The sequence below is a fragment of the Haliaeetus albicilla genome, chromosome 24, assembly GCF_947461875.1.
Source record: "Haliaeetus albicilla chromosome 24, bHalAlb1.1, whole genome shotgun sequence".
Classification (NCBI taxonomy): Eukaryota; Metazoa; Chordata; class Aves; order Accipitriformes; family Accipitridae; genus Haliaeetus; species Haliaeetus albicilla.
Genome location: NC_091506.1, coordinates 21,133,926 through 21,155,068, shown reverse-complemented (window position 1 = coordinate 21,155,068; position 21,143 = coordinate 21,133,926). Strand labels below are relative to the sequence as shown.

General features: G+C 40.3%; 1 protein-coding gene across 2 annotated transcripts in view; it reads right to left on the bottom strand.

Moving 5' to 3' along the window:
- The window catches only part of ATP2B2 (ATPase plasma membrane Ca2+ transporting 2), a 440,214-nt gene extending 436,768 nt beyond the window's left edge, over nucleotides 1-3,446 (bottom strand). For both annotated transcript variants that reach the window (XM_069769735.1, XM_069769737.1), the window contains exon 1: nucleotides 3,127-3,446. The gene's annotated coding sequence lies outside the window, so the exon portion shown is untranslated. The remainder of the gene's footprint in view (nucleotides 1-3,126) is intronic.
- Between the last annotated feature and the right edge of the window lie 17,697 nt (nucleotides 3,447-21,143).

Below are 21,143 nucleotides of genomic sequence, written 5' to 3'. Positions count from 1 at the left end.
CTTACTTAGTTTTTGCATACTTTTTCTTTCAAAGGACAACTTAAGTTCCACTTTGAACTTTGCAAATTGCAAACATTTACTGCACAGTATACTTTACATGTAAAGCTTTGTTTTTAAACAAATTCTTAAGTACATCTGACACATGCATTCCAATGGTAAGCTTCATCAGAAGTTTGAACTTTGTTCAAATGTTTATTTTAAAAGATTTCAGCAGCCACACAATGTTGTTTAAATGTAAACATTCATCCCGTTCCCAGTTATCTCCTCCACTATCATCTCCCATCAGACTGTCAGTAAATCACTTAAATCTTGTATAATTACTCTGTTCTCTCCTCATGGTCAAAACAGATTATTTTTCCCCAGCCATATTCATCATCCTGCACCTATTCTGAAGTAACAATGCAAATTTTAGGGTATTTTGAGTATCAGAATTTTCTTTTTACCTCACTTGCTATACTTTAAACTGCCTACTACAAGTTTTGGACAAATAACCAGAATATGCAGGTTTTGTTGATGTAGAATAACTCTAAACTAACACCTAAAGGATTATGTATATTCAGACAACTAGTCCTACTTTCTAGTCACATCACTAAAGCTACTGTGGCAAGTGATATGCAGTGCTTTATTCTTAGCTAACAAAGAATAAGGAACCAGACCAATGCACCAGGTTTGACTCAGCTATCTACAAAGAGGTAGCTAATGCTATCTGAGGTGCCCTATTGTGTCTGACACGTGACATGGGACATAGTGGAGACTCACAGCCCTCTGAAGCAGTGCGAAAGGCCCAGAGGGGTACCCTGAGGCATCTCAAATGACACCAAGTGCCTATTTGAGGAAAACCAAACCAAATCCACTGGCTATTATAATGGTCCATTCGCTCTCCCCTTTGCACTCCTCCAAAATTAATCCTATTGAAGTGACAGCATTATAGGAAACCATACAAGTATATCCATTATCTCCCCATGGAACCCGTAAAAAAAAAAAAAAAGTTTACTTAGCACAATCAGGAAATAGGCAACTGAATGGTTAAAAGATATGATTTGGATAGAGACATGTGCCAGAAATTTGGATCACTACCACATTCAATAGCCTAGATAATCAAGAGGTTGTGGTCCTGGACTTATAGCATGTCAGCGAAGGACAATACTGGTAATGATATCAAATACAAATTAAAGTTAACATACTACCCTGCATTCATTCCTTTAAATGTTAAAATGAAAATGTTAACGTTGACACTAAACTGAACATTTATTACATATTCTTTTGCTTTAGGAAGAACTTAGAGCAATGCTTACTTTGAAAATGGAGATCACCATTAGATCATGAAGTCATTAAAAAGAATACTGAACTAGTTTATTAGCAAGATACACAGACATAGACAAGCAACCACTTCTTCACATAAAAGTCATAAAAATACTGAATTCTATTTGAGTCACCATGTGAAAATTAGTCACGTGTAGATGAGTGGACAGGAGCAGAAACGAAGTGCTACTTGCAAACAAGACCATATGCATGCAGTCCCACTCAGTTTCAAAGAACTGCTTATGTAACTAATGGCTTGCAGTACCTACCAGCAATATATCAGTATTCCTTAAAAGATTTCTTTTTACTGTTTGGGAGTCGAGTTACAGCAGCGTCAACTTTCACACTGTTTATAAACTTACATTTTAGTTTATTTCAGCAGCAGTGAAGTCCTACTCTACACCATTGCTTTCAGATTGCCTATCTTCCCAGGACCTTATCTTGGAATCCATGCTTCTCAAATATCACTTTACTACAAAGTATGCTTTAAATAAAAAGAAAGTAAAGAAAGTACTAGCACAGGACTAGGTTGTGTTGGTGCAATGTGATAAAGCAGCACAACAATAAGAACAAAAAAAAATACAAGCAAAAATGATCAGCAAGAGATACACAGAAAGAAGTAAACTTTTTGACAGTTTAATTAAGTAAGAAAGGTTTCCTCCACCTACAATACAACAGGCTTTTCAAAGATACATAGCGGAAGACAGTGTTCTCTCTTTCACGTTTCTAGTACAGTCTCGAAGTCAAAATTTCAGAAAAAGAATCCATTATGTTCAGTGACGATAGGAAAGCACATCTTGACGACATCCGTGCAAAGGTGGCGGCGACGAGGACTCCAGCAGACACCTCAGCCGGCATCCAGGGGCACGTCGGCGGGTGGTTTACTGGGTGACCTAGGGAAAGTTATCTCCCGCCGCCGTTTTTCTCGGGCTCTGAGGTGCTCTTAGCACTTCACTGGAGTACTGCGAGGCTTTGAAAACTACAGCTCGTAAAAGATACTGAAATCCCCCAGTGGTGGGGAGAAAAAAAAAAAAAGGAGAAGAAAAAAAAAGAAAGAAAAGAGCCCCAGCCGCGCCGTACCAGAGCTCGGCTGAAGGCGCAGGAGCTGGGCGAGTTCCCCCGCCCGCGGCCACGGCGGCGACGGCGCTCCCGAGGGGCTTCTCCTTCCATCAGCTCACCGTCTCACACAACCCAGCCGAGGGCGCAGGACTGAGGGGCATGAACCCCCTTCTAACTCTCCCAGATAAACGTTTCTAAGAAGAGCGTCCCCTTCGGAAACTTGGCGCCCGGAGCCCGTCCCCGGGGTTGCTCAGGCTCCCGCCGGGCGGCGGTGCCGGTGCTCGCCCGGGGACCCGCCGCGCCTCGGGCGGGCCAGCGCGGGGCTTCGCCGCCAGCCAGCTCCCAGCCTTCGGGCTTCCCGAGCAGGGCACGGGAGAGCGCGGTCACCTCCGCCCGCCCCTATTCCCCGTCACTAAAGAAACCGCCGCGGACCGGGCGGCTGTTTTCCCCCGCGCCAGCGCAACCGGCTGCCCCGCGGAGCGAGCCCTCTCCGGCGGAGCCGCCTCCATCCACCTCCCAGAAAACAGCCCTTCGGCCGCATCCCCGCTGCCCCCGGCGCCCCTCCGGAGCGGGCTTGGCCCCGGCGGGCTCCCGCCGCCGCCGCCTCCTCAGGGGCAGCACTCCCCCGCCGCCCCCCGCGCCTCAAGGTCACCTCAGCGCGGGGCAGCCCCGGGGGTCGCCGCTCCCCACGCACCCCCCCACACCCCCCGCTCCTTCCCCCCTCCGCGCCGGCGGAGCCGGGCCGCGCCGGGCTCCCGCTCCTACCTGAGCCGGCGTTGCGGAGCGGAGCGGAGCCGCCGGGAGCGCGGAGGCGGGCCGCTGTCCCCTCAGCGGCGGCGGCGGCGCCCGGGGAGTCGGGCCGCGCACGGCGCCTCCCTCCTGCGCCGGGCCGCTGCGCTGCGGTGGGCGGCGGCGGCGCTCCGTCAGACTTAGCGGGGCCGCGGCGTAGCGGGGAAGCCCTGGTGGTTGCGGGGGGGGGGGGGGGGGGGAGAAGGCGGGCAGCGCCTCTCCCCTCCCCGCCCGAGGTGCCGGCCCCAGCGGAGCCTCGCCTCGCCTCGCCTCCCCCGGCAGGGCTGGGGCTCCCCTCAGCGGGGAGAGGCCGGCGCCGCGCCCCGCTCCGCCGGGGCTCCAGGGAGCGCGCGGAGGCGGGGGGGAGCCCTCCGCACCGGCTTCCCGCCCGCGGCACCCCTCAGGGCCGAGGGCCCCGCGGAGGAGGGCCGGGCCGGGCCGGGCCGCGGCGGGGGCTTGAGGGCCGGAGAAGGGGCGTCCTGAGGCGTCCTGGGGATCCCCCCCCCCCTCCCCAGTTTGACTCTGTTCGGGTTATGACGTTAAAATTCGCCTCTGGCGCTCGCAAGCTGTCGCGGCGATGGCGGGAACAGCGCGGAGACGCCGTGCAGGTGAGGGCGGCTCTGACCCCGCCTCAGCGAGAGGGGATTCGGTGCCGTCTGTCAATAGCTAAGGTTTACCACCGCCGCCTCTTTTTTTTTTTTTTTCTTCCTTAATACTCACAGTTCTCAGTCAGAATTCTCAAAAAACCGCAAGGGGAAGGCCTGACCCTGATTCTGAGAGATGGAGAGTCCCGCCCTGGGACACAGGACCTGTGGAAAAACATAGGTATGTTTTCACTTCATGAAGGAAGTACGATGGACAGATGATGTACATTACATAGACTGAGGAACTAACACTCCAGTAGTAGAAAATTAAGTCAACACCCCCCCAAAAAAACCAACCCACAACATAGTTTTGAAGATACTACTTTTCCTCGCAACATTGCCAAAAAGAGGATGGCATCTCTGAAACGTTGCCAGAGTAGTTAATGTTGGGTAACCAAATCTTCCTGGTTTTATACATGGGCTTACATGAGATTTTATAGCAGTTCTGCTGTGCCATATAATCTTTTCACCATGACAGTTAAAACCAGTTACTGAATGTCTCCAAAGCTGAACTAAAATAGAGTGAATTTTGAAGAGCAGAAAAAAATACTTGGTAGATGGGATGGATTTTTGTTTGGTGTAAAGGTTTCGTACACATCACACAACACCTGTAGACTGCTACAGGGAACAACACTAGCGTTTTACTTGGAAAACTGGAAATCTTCCACCACTTTTTATTGGTGAAGGGCAGCGCTGGCCAGCCCTTCTGGTTTGAGAGATGATACGCTGTTAATTATATTCTGATTACTATCTTGGCTTCTTCCTTAACACCATTTAAATTCCAGTCTTAACCTTATCTCAGCAAGGGCTTAACGAAAAAGTAGGACAGCCAACATAACAAAAGTACAAATCCCTCCACATCTTTTAAAACTATTTCTAACTTACTTGAAACCAGGAGGGGCTGTGACCGTATTTTTGTAGTGCTTCCAGACAAGCTCGTTAGCAAAATACAGACTTGTAGTTCTCACCAAGTTCAGTTACTAGCTCTGGAAAAAGTTAGAAACCTGTAACTATTCTGCAAATATCTAGATTCATTTTCTCATTTGATCTTAAACCACATGCTTACTGTCAACTGAGAATCAACATTTCTGGTGCTTTGCCCTGCTACGTCTCTCTGGGTCATGATGAAGATCAAACAAACTGAGAAAAACTAATCAAGAATAGCAACATTTCTGTTTTGACAATGCTTAGAAAGATGGCAGAGAAAGCCCGAATGAAATGTTTACAAAAATAATCATGCAAACATTAGGTAAATGTGGTGCTATATTCAGCTTGTGCTTATTAATCATTTAAAGCAGATGATTGGAGTACCATTTGAAAAGCATTAGATGTGCATTCTTACTAGCTGCATGCAAATACATTTGGCTGATAATTCTGTGCTGAATAAAAACATTACATCCTACAGACTGTTTTCACAAAAATACTAAATTCCACACACAACCACACCTGTTAAACACTGAAGATCACAGAGCAGAGCTCAGGATTTAAATATTACACAGAAGGACAGTTCCAAGCATATGATTCCTCACATTATAACATCCACAGCTGGTCAGCTACTGCAACGGGGACTGATAACACCAGAGCAGTACAAACAAATTATTACTCTCCTTGCTTCCTGTCCATCTTAAGATATTTAGCCTCTATGACTGATTTTTTTAAAATGAACATGGCTGTTCATCAATTGTGATAAACAATGAATGACAGGGCAGCTTTCTTCATTTTAATATCTTCTGCCTATGAAAATCTTTTCCCAGGCAAACAGTCATGTAGAATTGCTTAAGTTTCTGTCAGCGTTAGAAGCTAGCCTCATATTTTTATAGAGGATACATGACAGAGGTCTCAGCATCTCTTTTTGCCTTTGGAGATCTTTCTTCTACTACATTATTTCCAGGAACTCAACCTTTTATGTACAGGTTTTAATAATGCTACAAGATAAAATGTGACGTTAACAACAACAGCGTCAATTAATCTACTTTAACACTTCTCAATATGTTTTGGAGATTAGGACCATTTGCATTATGTTTTTCCCTAAATTCATTGCACATTCTCTCACCTAAGGTAAGGTTTAGATATTCCTTTAAATTCTTCCTCATTTTCCTGGTTAATGGGGGAATATATGCATAGTGCAGGTAACCTACTTGTCAAAAGAATGTGAAAGAGCAGAGATCATGTAATCACCAAACACTTTCGCAGTATGCTTGCCTTAAGTTTGAATAATCTAATAGTGAATTATATTTGTCAGATAGTTGTTCTCAGGTTTCAGCTTCACATAATTTTCACAACCTAGAGCTTAATTTCCACACTAACAAAACGGAGGAGGAATTTCAAGGAAATTTCAAAAAGGAGGTGATAATGGATGCCAATTCAACAACTTATAGTTCGGCTGTATTATGTTAGAATGAAATAGCTGTTCATATTTCAGTATCCTTTAAGAAACTTCTAAAAGAAGATGTATGTATGAAAGCATGTAACTACAATGTTTTCATATCATATATACATAACCTCTTCCATCCCAAGGAAGCCTTATGCACTTACAGAGTTTACCTTTGAAGTGTTGTTGGTGCCAAATGGCAACACTAAAAATGAAAGTGAAGAATACTGGATCTGCCAAAAATGTAGTAGTACGTAGATTAACAGAGCAAAGTGCAAGTGTAAAACCTGTCATCATTCTTTACAAAGCAGGCAGAAACGTTCTACGAAGACTTGTTATACAACAGTCCAGAGCTTTGTGAAATATGAGGACCAGGAAGGATATTTGGAGTACCCATATTTGACTCACAGCCATGAAGTCCTACTCTTTCATAACAAATTTGGACATTTAATTACCAGAATGTTCAGACCTAGCCTTAGCTGCTATTAAGAAAAAACTCCCATGGTATCATATGCCACCAAACCATGGCATAAGTCCAGCATCTGATTACAGTAGAAAGCATATCCCTGTGAATTGCCAGTGTGATCTCCTGCAGTAATCTCACACCCTCACATAACAGTCTCCCAGTGAAAAGCCAACCAGTCCTAAATCTCTATTGTTTTTAAAAGCAAAAGTAATGACAGACAAAGGCTGTGACAGTAACACATTCTGTGACATTGCCATGAAGTTTTATAGCAGTCAGCACAAGGAAGGTGCTTTTTGCATTTAACATTTGAATGTTGTATGCACTACGGGAGAAGACTAGGAGAAGATAATAAAAATGTGCTCTCTGCTTTGTTCTTTAAAAAAATTAAAAAAAAAAAAAGTTGACCAGAGAATTATTAGATATATTGGGATATTCTGCAACCATCACTTCACAGTCCTAGTTCAGTATAAAAGCAAAAACAGTCAAGTGCAAAGTGCACATTATATTTGCACTTACATGAAATGACCTTGATAGGGCCTAGCTTCAGCTGTGCAAAAAGTAGACAGACTTCAACATCCATCTGATGTTAGAAGCAATGGTATAGGCCAGACACAGGGCCTGAACAAAGTTCTTATGCTGACCTTGTTGGCACTAGTGACCCTGGCTAGAAATAAGATTTACTAAAAGTTACTAATTGATTTCCCTATAAAATAAATCTGGTGCTTCCCTGGCAAAAAGAATTCTCAAACTGTAAGTAATTTGTTAAACCTGGCATAAAGTTGATGATCTTGCACCCAAAAACACTTAGTCAGAAACAACATAAAAAGCCATTTTCTGCGTCATTTAGAACTTCAACAGAGGTGTCCATAACACCTTTATTCCAAAAAACAAGCAAAAAACCTACCAAACAACAAGAAGCCTACAAAAAGAGGATACAAAACCCACCACAACAGAAACTAATCAGAAGAATATGGTGAATGGAGCCAATGTAATATCATGATTGTATATTTTCTGAAAGGACTACAAGTTAGCTTATCAGATGCATAATCTTACTTGCTTTGTCATAATCTACTGAATACATGTATATAAGTGGGGCCAGAATAACTTTTTTTACCCCTGAACTTATTAGCAGTCACAAAATTCCTTTACATGCATTGAGTAAATTGTGAGAAAGAGCTTTTTGCAATATTCAGACCTTTTTGCAACACATTGAGACAATCCTCTTAAATTATGCAGGTCTGCTTTAAAGAAAATCCAAAATCCTATATAACACCCATTCCACAGATTACTGTGAGAAATCAGTTGGCAAAATTAAAAGTTTTAGTAAGAATGGCATCACTTTAAGAACCACTTACATATTTTAATTTATTTATTCACAGGAAAGTACACAAAGGAAAATGCTCAAGTGGATGCAGTGCTGAATTGAAAACCCTGAAAACAGTGTAGATGTGAGGAACAAAAGACGGTGAACTACTGAATGTTAAATCGCAGCACAGTTATTTTACAGTCCAGAAAAACAGACAACTTTTAGCTGTATTCTGAGGACAGTAGTCATAATCACAAATAATCTCCTCAAATATGGTTCTTTTCTTCTCATTTTTCAACTGCTTGTTTGACTTTGTTTTCCGAGAAAAAATACTGATAGAGTGAAATAGGCACCAGTTTGCACAATCCTTAGTGCTAGTAACAGAGATTTTGAATGTGGAAGATAATTAAGTCCTTGGACATGGGATGTGGGTCATTTCAGAAGCAAGAGTAAAATCCAAAAAAGCAGTGAAAACAAAGCGGCATCTAAAGGTCAGTACTGGAAAACAAGCTCAGTATTGGCAAAATTTTCTCGACATTCCTATAAATTTAAAAGTCAGTCCTTGCTTTCTACAGCAGTTTCCCAAGGGGAAACAGAATAATTGATTTAAATACTAGTTGTCATCAATGGTTTCAGTAGAAATTGCTGGAAAAAATACTACATGAAATTCCTAAAAGAAAATATTTATCAATAACACAAAATTCATGTTGCGAATAAAGTGGATTTAGCAAGGCATACAGAATCTAGACATGGTCCCAGTGGTCATCTTATAAATACCAGATTTAGTTTGCTGCTGTTTGGCTAAGAATAATTCATTTGCTTTGAGAATAATATTTTAAAATATCTTCTTTGGATTGAAGGTTGTAAATTACTTTCATGCTATTTTGTTGGGAAGCCCGCTTACCTTTCATACTTAAACTCTTAATAAAAAACAGCACAAGGGCAAGGTAAATCTGCCAACGTGCATTTTAAGCAAGTGATTGCTTTAAGTCATAGATGCCAGGAAAAACAATCAGGAAGCCCTTGGATCCACTCAGGAGACCCCTGTCACTGCAAAAGGAAGTTAACAATGCTGTTAGACCGCTCTGCAATTTATCAACGTTGAAGTCTGCTTTTTCACTTTTTCAGCTTCTGGCCAAAACTTCTGCTAATGAATATAGTACTTATTTCTCCAATGCACTCTATAAATAGTCACTTTGAATCTCTTAGCAATCGCTACAAATGAGCTCTGAGGTGAGATGAACATAAGCATTCCTGTCAGACATGGATAGACTCAGGCACCTCCAAGCAAAGTACTTGCAAATTAATCCCACAATTACCAGCATGCCTGATACGATGTGCTGTCTCAGTAGTTTATGTGGTTAACTGCACATGGAAATGGCAGCAGCGAGACAGTTCATATTCTTAGCATGTATGGCCCTAAGATTCATGTGTGATCTCACCTACAGGCTTTAATTCTTAAAAGAGGGGGCTCTTACTAGGCTCTTACCTGTAAATTTAATATATCATCATGATTACATAGGCTTATATTCAGTGTACTGAACCACAATGCTGAAGTTTGGAGCATTCTTCTTAGACTCCAGTGTGTGTGTACTCACATACATACATACATATGTATACACACATATCTAAAACAATGAAAAGAGAAGTAAGTGCATCCAGATGGCATTCCAGGTCTCCTAAGACCTCTTCAGTATCACCATTTGCATCTTTCCGTTATCTGGAAAGGAATTTAAGGTGACTACGTACCTAAATTAAGCACTTTAATAGGATTAATCTCTTATATTGTTTTATAATTAAATCCATATATTTGTCTGATGATCTTGGACATGTATTCTAGTGATGACTGTAAAGAGCAGGAAGGAAAAAATGTGGACATGGAATACATTATGGATGGAAAAAGTACAAGCCTTTTTTCTTATTTTTCATTCAGCTTTTTGTTTTCTTGTAGCATTTCAGCAACATACTGATTTATATTGATCTGGAACTTTTAGGTAAAAAATTACTCCCAGTTTAAAACTACTTGTAGTTTTTTCTTGGACAATAAATTCTGATTTTATTTGCATCAGCATAAATTTATAGTGTCAACTGACTGCCCCAGATAAGAGAGGAAAAAAATCTAAAAAGGCTCTGTATTAATGGCAAAAAAGACAAACAGCCTCCTGGGCTGCATTAGGCAGAGCATTGCCAGCAGGTCAAGGGAGGTGGTCCATCTCCCCCACTCAGCAGTGGTGAGACACATCTGGAGTGCACGGTCCAGTGCTGGTGGGCTCCCAGAACAGGGGCTGTTAAGTCCAGGCATGGACTTACTGGAATGAGTTCAGTAAAGGGCCAGGGAGAGGTTTAGGGGGCCAGAACATCTGTCATATGAGGAGATGCTGAGAGGGCTGGGACTGTTCAGCCTGGAGAAGAGAAGGCTCAGGGGGATTTTATTCATGTGGTTAAATTCCCAGTGGCAGGGAATACAGACAATGGAGCCAGGGTCTTCTCAGTGCTGCCCAGTGACAGGACAAGAGGCAATGGGTGACAAACTGAATCCCAGGAAATTCCATCTGAATGGAATAAAAACCCCAAACCAAAACCCTACCTTTTTTTACTGCGAGGGTGGTCAAACAGTGGCAGAAATTGCCCAGAGAGGTTGTGGACTCTCCATCCTCGGAGATACTCAAAACCCAACTGGACACAGTCCTGGGTAACCTGCTGTAGTTGAACATGCTTTGAGCAGGGAAGCTGGAAGTGCCTTCCAGCCTCAACTACTCTATATCCCATACAGATGAATGAAATTAGCCTCTCCTCCACCATCCTCATCAAACAGATTTGTTGAAACTTCCTTCTTATTTCTATCGCTATGAAAATTGTCATTTAAAGTTTTAAACCTGATCTTTATCAGCAATGACAATTTACTGGCAAAGAGCATCCAAACCACAGTACCTCTCAATCTAACTTTCTACACAAGTTTTAATTAATCATGGATCAACATAGGGATGAATCTTATTTTAAAATGCTTTTCTGGAGCAACCTGAGTTTCTCCAGTTTTACTGATCCTGGAAATACTACCTTATCTCTAGCATTTTCTGGTGATAATTGGATCAAAACTACTTTGGGGATAGCATTTGACACAGAATACAGATATGTTGCACAAAAACATCCCACCCAGACACCCACCCCCTGAAGTTTTAAAATTTAATTACCTCTTAGAGGTGGTTTAAACTTTTTCTTATATGTATGTGATATCCTAACACCAACAAGTCATTGGGAGAATTATTATTCTCTTAAGATGGAATTTGCATGGTTTAGGTCTCCCTGCAATGCCTATGCAAATGGTATTTTGCTACTAGACTGCTATTGCTTCTGGGCTGATGCATAGTCTACCCTCATTTACAAACAGTACCTAATGAGGCAAATATTACTTTTATATATTACATTACAATTTATGTATCTCACCAAAATAAACAATTTTCTGACTGAATAGCAGAAGAAAAAAATCTAATGTACCACATTTCCTGAGTACAGCAACTAAAAAGGTTACTATACACAGCTAGCTGTCCTAATTATGCCTAGAAAGCATGGACCTCGGTAGCAGGAATGAACTGGGGCATGTCAGAAAACAAAAGCTAGAATAACATTGGAAAAGATCGTGGGTGATGGTCTGCCAGTCCTTCCATGATGGCTTGCTAAAACAGTTCTGGAATGACTTGCAAGCCTAAAGACTAAAGTAGTAAGGACTAAAAAGTCCCTGAGTCTTTCAGAAATGCTCCTCTTTGCAGTTCAATGACTTGTTTTCTCCAGGAACGAACAGGTTGGGATGACCATCAAGACTTTCTCCCCAATACCTCTGGTTACTCCAAACTGTTTCCTTACTTTCTCTGCTGATGAAGAAAGGAACAAGGTATTTGCACAGAACGGAGGTACCAAAGACGGACTGTTCTATTAACAGTGGAAGGAGGCAGGCAGGGCTAGGTCTTGTAAATTAAGTTATTACTGTTCCCTCTAAGTTTTCTACTGTCTCTAGTTTATTTCTTGGTTAAACAAATGTTTATTAGCTGTTTCTGCATTTAGTCTACCATAGTTGGCAAAATTGAAAATACACATTTGATTCAATGTTATGAGAGCTTCAGTAAGGAAAATCCAGGAATTTCTGCACTAAGGCAAACGTTAAAAGGTTTAGATGAGGCACTGAATACAGTGCAAAGTAGTATCTGCCCAGACGTTACGATCATCTTGTAATCTGCATATAAGCACAGAGGACAGTCTTAAGCGTGTGTTCAGTTATGTAAGACCAAAGAAAGCAAACCTAGGTATGAAGATACAATATTTGAAAAAAAAAAAATTTTTTATTATACAAGAGTAAACCCATAAAGGAAAAGCAACTGCCTTTCATAGCACAGCAAAAAGATACCAGCAAATTTTCGTCCATTCCTTAAAACTTCTCATAGACTATGTATACACATTTCTTACTTTTAGTGAACTGTGATGGCATATATTAATCAGAAAGTCTATACTAAAGCAGTAATTATTGCAAAGTTCTACAATTATAAGGGGGTGTTCGAGTAGACATACTTAGTACAGATTAATATTCTTTTAATTATATAACTTACTGAGATATGAATAAAAATGAAGCTATACAGTGGCACGCCCTTTGAGTTGGCAGTCGTAGTGGTTTCTCAGTGGTAGGCATACATGACAAAGCTTCACCAATATCTCATCTTTTTTCCCCCTCTCCTATTCATTTATCATATGGTTACATAAAAACAGCAGGGAAATGAATTATGCATATTTTTTAGCACACTGAAAAGTTAATGAAAAGTTAAATACAACTTATGTGTGTGATTGCACAAAGCACTTATTTGACCTTGCTAAGCTTGAAAAGGCATTCTAAGATTAGCCTGGCATGTATTTCAAGTGTACAAAAAAAATACAAAATTGGTTCTTAAAATGCTAGTACAGACTGTTTCATGCCTAAATCCTCATTATGTTCAGTGTATTTATAGGAAATGATTCAACTTTTAAGTGGGTAAAGACGAGTAAACCCTCCTTTCTTGTGGAAAAGTGGTGCTCATATATTCAGATGCTACCTCGTCAAGCTACAACCTTCAATAAATCATGTTTTGCATAGGAATGAACAAAGACTACGCAAATGTTTCCATGTAGCAATTTTTGTCAAAGTGATTGTGAAACATTGCAGCATTTTACAGTTGAGCAAATTGGAGGGAGGAGACAGTAAGAGGTGAAGAAGGGGAAAGAAAAACCCAGCCCTTCCACCCCTTTCAGTTTCAGGGTTTGCATACAGGCTTGAGAGCCCCAGATAAGCCCATGATGACACTTTCATCCTTCAGCTCACTCTTGCTTTTCCATTTGTTACATCTCATTTTAATGTTAGGCCTTGATCCTCTTATTAGCCACAGGGGAAAGCAAATTACATGAAAATGAAGAGAAATACTGAGGGCAGAACAAATTCCCATACCTCCAGCAATACATAAGCAACACAAAAATAGATTATGTTTTATTCTGTGCTTTATTTCCTGTTCTTGCGTAGCAGCGGAGAACATAGCAGTTCACGATCTTATGTACCACGCTGTACCAATTCACCATCCCTACAAAGACGACAATGGTAAGAGTTGATTCTGTTTATCCATTTGTGAAATAGAGAAAATAGTTCAAGGAACTGAAAAAAATCATCTTTAGTTTGATATTTCTAAGAAGTTTCAAGGTCAGCAATTTATATATTGTACTCAGGACATAAAAACTTACTTCATTAATCCAACTCTGCTCTGCTGAGAACTCCTGGACTAAGTTTCAGCCTCAGCTGTTAGAAGCATATCAGGTCTAGGCTTTCTTTACTAACAAGCTTTATCCAAAGAATGGGAGGATGAAGGATATTACACTGTTGTCTCTCAAAACTGTCAATATAGATGAGCTGTGGGAAGTGATTTTTAATATCATTGTTATATTAGGAAAAATAGACTATCCAACAGAAAAACATAAATGACACTCAAAGAAGTGCACACATACCAACAGCCACAGATCTCATCTCAAATCCTTACTAACTTGCTATTGATCTTAAATCCCTAAGAGCTTCACTAATTGAACTCAAAAATATTTTTATTTTGGTGTAAATATTCACTTTCCTTGATTAAATCTATATCTCCACCTGTACACCCTTTTTGTTTGTACTCATTATTGCACTGTATTGCATTGTTATGGAACTCCTGATTTCCAAAGTACAAACTCCTGGTCAAGTTATGTATGTCTGACCAACAGCTATAAATACATCCCTTTGTTTCATGTTCTCTATTTTTGCCACCTCTGAATTAATATAACACATTGCAGCTTTTCTATGGTTTTAGTATTAGCCATTTAATCATGACATTAAGCCTATCTGAAAGCTGGATTTAACACAAAATTCAACAGTCTGCTGATTAAGTGGAGCATCTTACTGAAAGCGGACAGCAGTTCTGCCAGATGCACATGGGCTTTCTACTAAGCTCAAAAAACCCCAAAGTGCCGCTTTTAAATCTTTGAAAAACCACTAACAGATGAAGATTTGTCTGCTTCAGAAACTGCCTCTTCTTCCTCAGCATGATACTGAGGTGTTGTGATCACTCACCAGTGCTCCGACAGTGCATCCTGCAAGAAGCTCTTCTATGTAACATCCCTTGACTTAAATGCAATGGTTGTTAAAACAAGGTGGTCTTCAGAGAACATTGGTATAGCTTTGTTTTTGAAAGACGGGAGCTAGGATCTTTATTTTAGAAGCAGAAAATGGTTGCATTCTAGTTTGAAATGATCTCTTACATTCAGTCTCCCTCTAGTTTCATCGTTACGGATCATACCTTTAATGGTCAGCGGGGAAGTCTGAGTCTTGGTTGCAAGTTTTATGATGCTGAAATCAAAATTAAATAAGAACAACTATACTTAATGCAATAAAATTGTGCTCAGATTACTACTTCAACTATTACTGACACTAACTGGTACCACCATTTTCACACTAAATGCACCCTAAATTCTGGCACTGGGGAGCAATTCCTTTCTGAAACCACCAGTGTCATAGATAGCCTTTCGTTGCTGACATATGTGCTAAACGTGCATTTCATAAGTGACACTAACATGTTTATGTGAACAGAGATAAGGTACTGCTCTAAGAAAGTCTTTCCAGGTTAGGGGATATATTCAACAAGGCTGGAAAAATTTCTGAACCAGTCCTGGCGTATTGTAATAAGAGACATGAGCAGGTAGAAAATTCTGTTAACCTTACAGCCCTGCATTTTGTTTCGAGCCCCAAATGGAATTAATTTGCTTTCTTTTGTTAAAATGACCATAAGATTAAGATTATCATATTACCAACCTCCACGACCCCCCAAAAAAGAAGCCCTACTGTAACTTTATTCTACTGATAACATCCAGTGTAACACAGGAAAATGCTGAGACCCGTAACACGAACTGCTAGCTACAATTATAAAATATTTTAATAACTGTTTTGAAGGGAATGATATATTTTTTCAAAGTGATTCTTATTCCATGTAAAAAATAGTTTTAAATTGGAAATATTTTAGGCATATTATTACAAAGGTGTATAAAAACTGTTTTGATATTATTGCCCCATCTAAATTACTTTGGCCTCTTGCAACTCAACACCTTAAAACCATCTGCTTAAGGAAGACAATCTTGCAATAAAGACTACGCATACTCTGTGTTTCTGTTCCCTTGTCGTCTTTTTCGCTTCATTATATACAATTGCATGAAAACCTTTCATTTTGTTCCAACTTCATTCCTTTTGTCTTCCCCCCTCCTATTATAATGGAAACTATTTAAGAATTAACCTGCTGCTAGTGACTCCTGGGTCAGTTTCTCTATTTTTGTTTTGACATCATGTAACAAAGATTAATTTGGATTCAGGCTCTGAATGGCACCTTTGGGAGGAATACTGCAGACAGAGCCGATACTTTGCTACTGAGCTAAGTAGAAAGCAGGACAAGACTCACAGGCTTCAAGTTAATGTATTAGCTTCTAAAAACACAAACCTACAAAATAATCAGCATATTTCTTTGCCTTAAAAGAAATAATGGTTTTGGGGGTTTTTTCCCCTCAATGACTTCACTGTTCATGTCATATATACATGATGTAATTAATGACTAAAGTCACAGTTTCATTTAGCAACTCATGTACATCAGAAGAAATCTGAAAGTAGGAATTAACTCAGGACAGACCAAGAGCCAAGTCTTCAAAGAGACCCTTAATGTTTAAAAATATAAATAGACATTATTGAACTGTCAGCTGCAAAATGCCTTTCTGGAAAACAGCAAAGTAACATGACTGCCATTCTTAAGAAGTTCAAAGTGTGTCAGTGATGGGGAGGAGGGGGGGAAGATGTTAAGACTGGACCCCCTGGTGGCAGTCACCATGTTCGTGCCTTTCAGGTTCAGCACAGAGACAAATCCTGCTTAAGAAACATAGTTTTGGGTCTAATAATCCCTTGAGTCCATACATAAGAGACTAGAAGGGCAGGAGTGCAAAACCACTGGACAGCCGGTTGCCAAAACAAGATCACAGTCAAAGAACAGTGTTGCACTGTGCGACGTACCATCACAGAAATATGGAAAAGGGAAACAATGCTTTGGGATCCTTAGTGCTAAATATGTGACAATTTTGTCAAACTCAGTTTTGATAAGATTGCCGTCGTTCTTCATGATAGGCTTTTTTTGTTTGCATTTTGTATTTGATGATACCATCAGAAAAATGTCATTTGGACACAGACCATTAAGTCTACATTTGTAGTACTTTTTTGTAGATTTTTCCATGTTTTAAATGATGAACGTTACTGGTTCTTTGCTATTTTCCTCAGGGGAAGGAAGACATCTATTTGGATTATGTATAGCCTGAAATAGCCAGTGGTTTTGGCTAATGTACAGAAGCGATAAAAGTGAAAGCACAGGTTCATGGGGCAGTGGCTGTACTCAGCCACAGAGTGGAAGAGATTGAAGGCCTTCTGTAAAACTGAGATTCAGAACTCCATATTACAAAATGCAGAAAGTCTAGCACCGGACATAGATTAGAAAAGAATACTAATCCTGCGATGTTGATCATCAATACACTTGAAACATCACAAATATAGATGTTCTGATAACATGTCATCATCAGTGATTACCTCTTCACATAATCACTGTGGAAGAGACATTACATGGCTGCTTTTTGACTTTTTTCTTCAAAGAGATACTCAATTTTTCCTTAATTTAATTTTAGGGTGGGTAAAATAGAAACTCCTGTGGCTGTTCACCAGTTAATCTGCTTTGTTACTTTTGAACTCAAACTGAAGTTTGCACCACTGAGAGAAGAGCAAAGCAGTTGAAAAAGACCATAAAAAAAAAAAAAAGACCATTAAAAAAAAAAGGTAAAGGGGAACTCAAGACACTTTTCCGTGCTAATTCATTTGGAGAATTAAGATCAGGAGTAAGCTCCGCCCAAGTCCACAAGACTAATAGTATCATCCAGTGATCTGTGGTATAAGCTAGATGTTCCAGTTTGAGTTTGTCCTCTCCACTGCCCTTTGGGACAAGTAGCCATCACACACACAGATAAATATAACCTGTGTTGGTTTTTTTTAATCCCCTTTCTGTGCCTTTAATACAGTCACTGTCATTCCTCCATCAGAGCTGATCTTTTAAGTTAGATGCTAGTTGTTTAACATCAGGTGAATGACAGATTCTTGAAGGTACCCGAATACTGCCAGCAAAATCTGCTAGTGAATCTGGCTTGTACATACAATAGCTGATAAACCACATACACAATAACCTACTATGTATATTCAAATGCCGGTCTGACCCACCTAAGCAGCATTTGTGCTGGCATGTGTCTTTCAGATGACATTAGAATACAGTTAAATATAAAATCAAATAGAGTGCAGTAAAAGCATTCAAGGTGCCATTGAGGTGTTCAGACATCAGAATGATGGACACATTATTATAGACATCTGAATAGAAAATATACCTTAGAACTAATAAACAGTTTATTTTCTTCTTTCCACAGTAATTTTCATAGATTAGCAAATGACAGGCTGAAATTTATCAAGAAATTTTTGAGCACTCATCTTTTCCTTAGGTGAGAAAATAAATTTAAAAAATGGGTCACAAAAGGCTTTGAGAGGTTTTCCAGCCTACACAGCTCCAGGAAGAGCAATCTGTATCCAAGCTATTCCCTAGAGATCCTGTCATAACACCTTCTTAAACCCACCCTTGATGAAAATCCTGTCACCTTCCTAGGCCACCCATTCTAGGGACAGATTATTCTTATAAACAGGCGGCTTTTCCTGATATGTGGCCTAAATTTCAATCCAATTTAACTGCAAGCCTCTTGAAAACTAGTTCATTACTATTCTCTTTGCAATTACTATTTATTTATTGGAAGACTTATCACATCTCACCCTCAGACTTCTCTGTTGTAGACTAAACATGCCAATTCTTCCAGTCTTTCCCCACAGGTCATGTTTCCCAGATCTTATTCCTGTTTCTCCTCATTGGCTTCCCTCCAAATGGTCAACATCTTCCTCATAGCATGGTTCCCGAAACTGGACACAGTGCTGCAGTAGGAGCCTTATCAGTACTTGAGTGGAAACATTACTTCATCATCTTACAAATAGACTTGTTTATACAGCCCAGTGCTTGCTTTTTTTGGTATTTGTGTTGTTTGGCAAGAGTATGAAATTATTAGTTCTTGTTTAATTACTAATCCATTGCAACTCCCTCTACTGGAAGGTTCTTGGTTTCTAAGAGCATAACCCTATTTTTTGGCTTGTTCAGCTGACCCAGTAGCTAACTTTTCTTTTTCATCTTACAAACATTCACTTACCTTCAGGAATATTCAGGATCCTTCATCCTTGTTTAGATTATATCATGTCCATAAGTAAGATCTGCAGTATAAGATCTCCTAAATTAAATTTGCCATGCTTCTTCTATTTTCCCCTCCTCCTCCTTGCAATGCCTGGCCTACGATATCCATAAGCAGCTTAAGTCCCAAAGATTCCATGATTTTGGGGTTTGCCAGCACTATTAATCACAGAACGCATGCCCTATCTCTAAATTTTTATAGTCTTCACCTTTGCAAAATTGCTGACTTGAAAAGTAAATTTGTCCTTCAGGTATACTACAAGTGGTATTCCATGGAAGTACCTTACGTGCAGCTGTCCAGCTGTCATACTTGATCAAATACAGCAAACATTAAGTGCCAGGGTGCATTTTGCTTATTTGGGAGATTTCAACTGCACTATTTTGAACACTAAAGAGAACTGGAACAAATTGCAGAATTAGGATAATGTATACAGAACTCCCTTATCTCTGGCCCAAGAAAGTCTCTTAAAAAAATTTCAATATCTTCAGGGGCAATTTTATTCTAATTTCATCTACAAGGAACTTTAGAAGTCTTGTGAGGAGCTTTGTGACCCCTAATTAGAACTTTGTACAGACAGATGACTGGAAATTAACTGAGATACCCAGACATACTGAAATAGGATCCCCCCAATTACATAAAAGCTATAATTATATTTGTTACATAAACATTTTAACTGGGGAAAATATTAGATAATTGAAGACACAGCCTCTCCCCAACCCCAGTTAACCACCACTCACAGCACAGCAAGAGTAAAATTAACTCAGCAAATAGCGTTCATACTGTAAAGCTGCTTCTGTGCGTGGATGACACTGTGCTGCTCACTCTTTCATTCCATCTTTGAAAGAAAAATGTTAAAGGAAACTATTTGAGACTATTTTGTAGTTCACCTTTTGTTATGCAGTTGCATATGCTATTTTTTCCAATCTGTTTAATCAGTGTCGAGTCTATTCCATAAGAAGTCAGATAAAGAGAAAAAAATGACTTGACATACTGAATAATTGCTTTGTGCTTAACCAGTAATATTCCTAGACTCTACCTTTGCTGACAGAAAAATGGAGAGATTCTGAGTTGCAAGAGGGCCATACAGCTGATCACCTGCTATTCAACTTACAACAGGATGAGAAGAAACCGATTTATTTTTCTCTCCTTAAAACCTCTCTGAAAGGAAGTTACTTGCAGAAGGATACCAATAGTCACTACTTTTTTACTGCATGAAAGCAAAACAGAAATGCAAGTTTTTGACTGTTGTACATTCAACTGAAAAAGGAAATACAATTCCTATGGTATATAGCTAGCCTGACCCACCATTACATTGATTTATTCTGAGGAAAGATGGAAACTGGACTGACAGGGAGCAAACAGCCCAGTTGCTGTACTGTCCGCACAGCTTTGCTAGTGTATCTTGGCTAAGCCTGACAAGGATGTCATCCCGTCACCAGTCTTGGTCAATGCCAGGCCCTTTTGCTAAATATGCTGTCAAGGGTGCCAATTCAGATCAGCTACTGAATTCCTCTCTGGTAGAAATGGGACAGATAGCAAATCACTTTGAGCCCAAACCAGCCTCCATAGATTCAAGGGGCTGTTGTTTGAAACAAGGAGGGGAAATAGGACAGGGGGTGGGGGGGAGAGGTCTCCATTTTTGTTTTTTTAAGCCACAGCACCATGATTTCTGGATAGAGCTCTAACAACAGATCTATTTTGTACCAGTGCCTACAGCTCCCCGACAGCAAAAAGCTGGTTCAGCAGAGTCCAGCTCTTGCAGATCACTGGATGCTGCACACATTTCAATGAGTTTGAGTGCTGTATTGCTATCAGGTGAAAGGCAACAGCAGAAGGTCAGCAGACTGCATCAGAATTCAAGGATACGAACTCCTACAGAGTACAATAAATGGAGGAATGCAGTTCTGTGAGTGCCTAGGTAGTGTTTTTCTCTATGCAGAGAGAGGCAATAGTGGTCTGGGACCTAATTTGTGTAACAAGCTATTTAAGAGGGAAGCTAATTGAAGTATATAAATCCTGAAGAGTATCACATCAAGCCAAGATACTATTATTACCCCAACCTAGATGAGGTTATAGACATGCATTAAAAAACTCAATAAAAAAATTAGTAGGAAACATTCCCCACTTCAAGATCCCATAAGACAAATTCTCTCAAGCAATGATTAGATATTATCCAGAATAATGAAAAAAGAACACTAAAAATGGATGTGGAGAAGGAAGGCAGAAAAACCACAAGTTCACCCAAATGGGTCACAACTTGTTCCTAACATTCACTGTCAGTATGTTTTGGAGATAACAGATCATAGCCAACTAATAAAGTGGCAG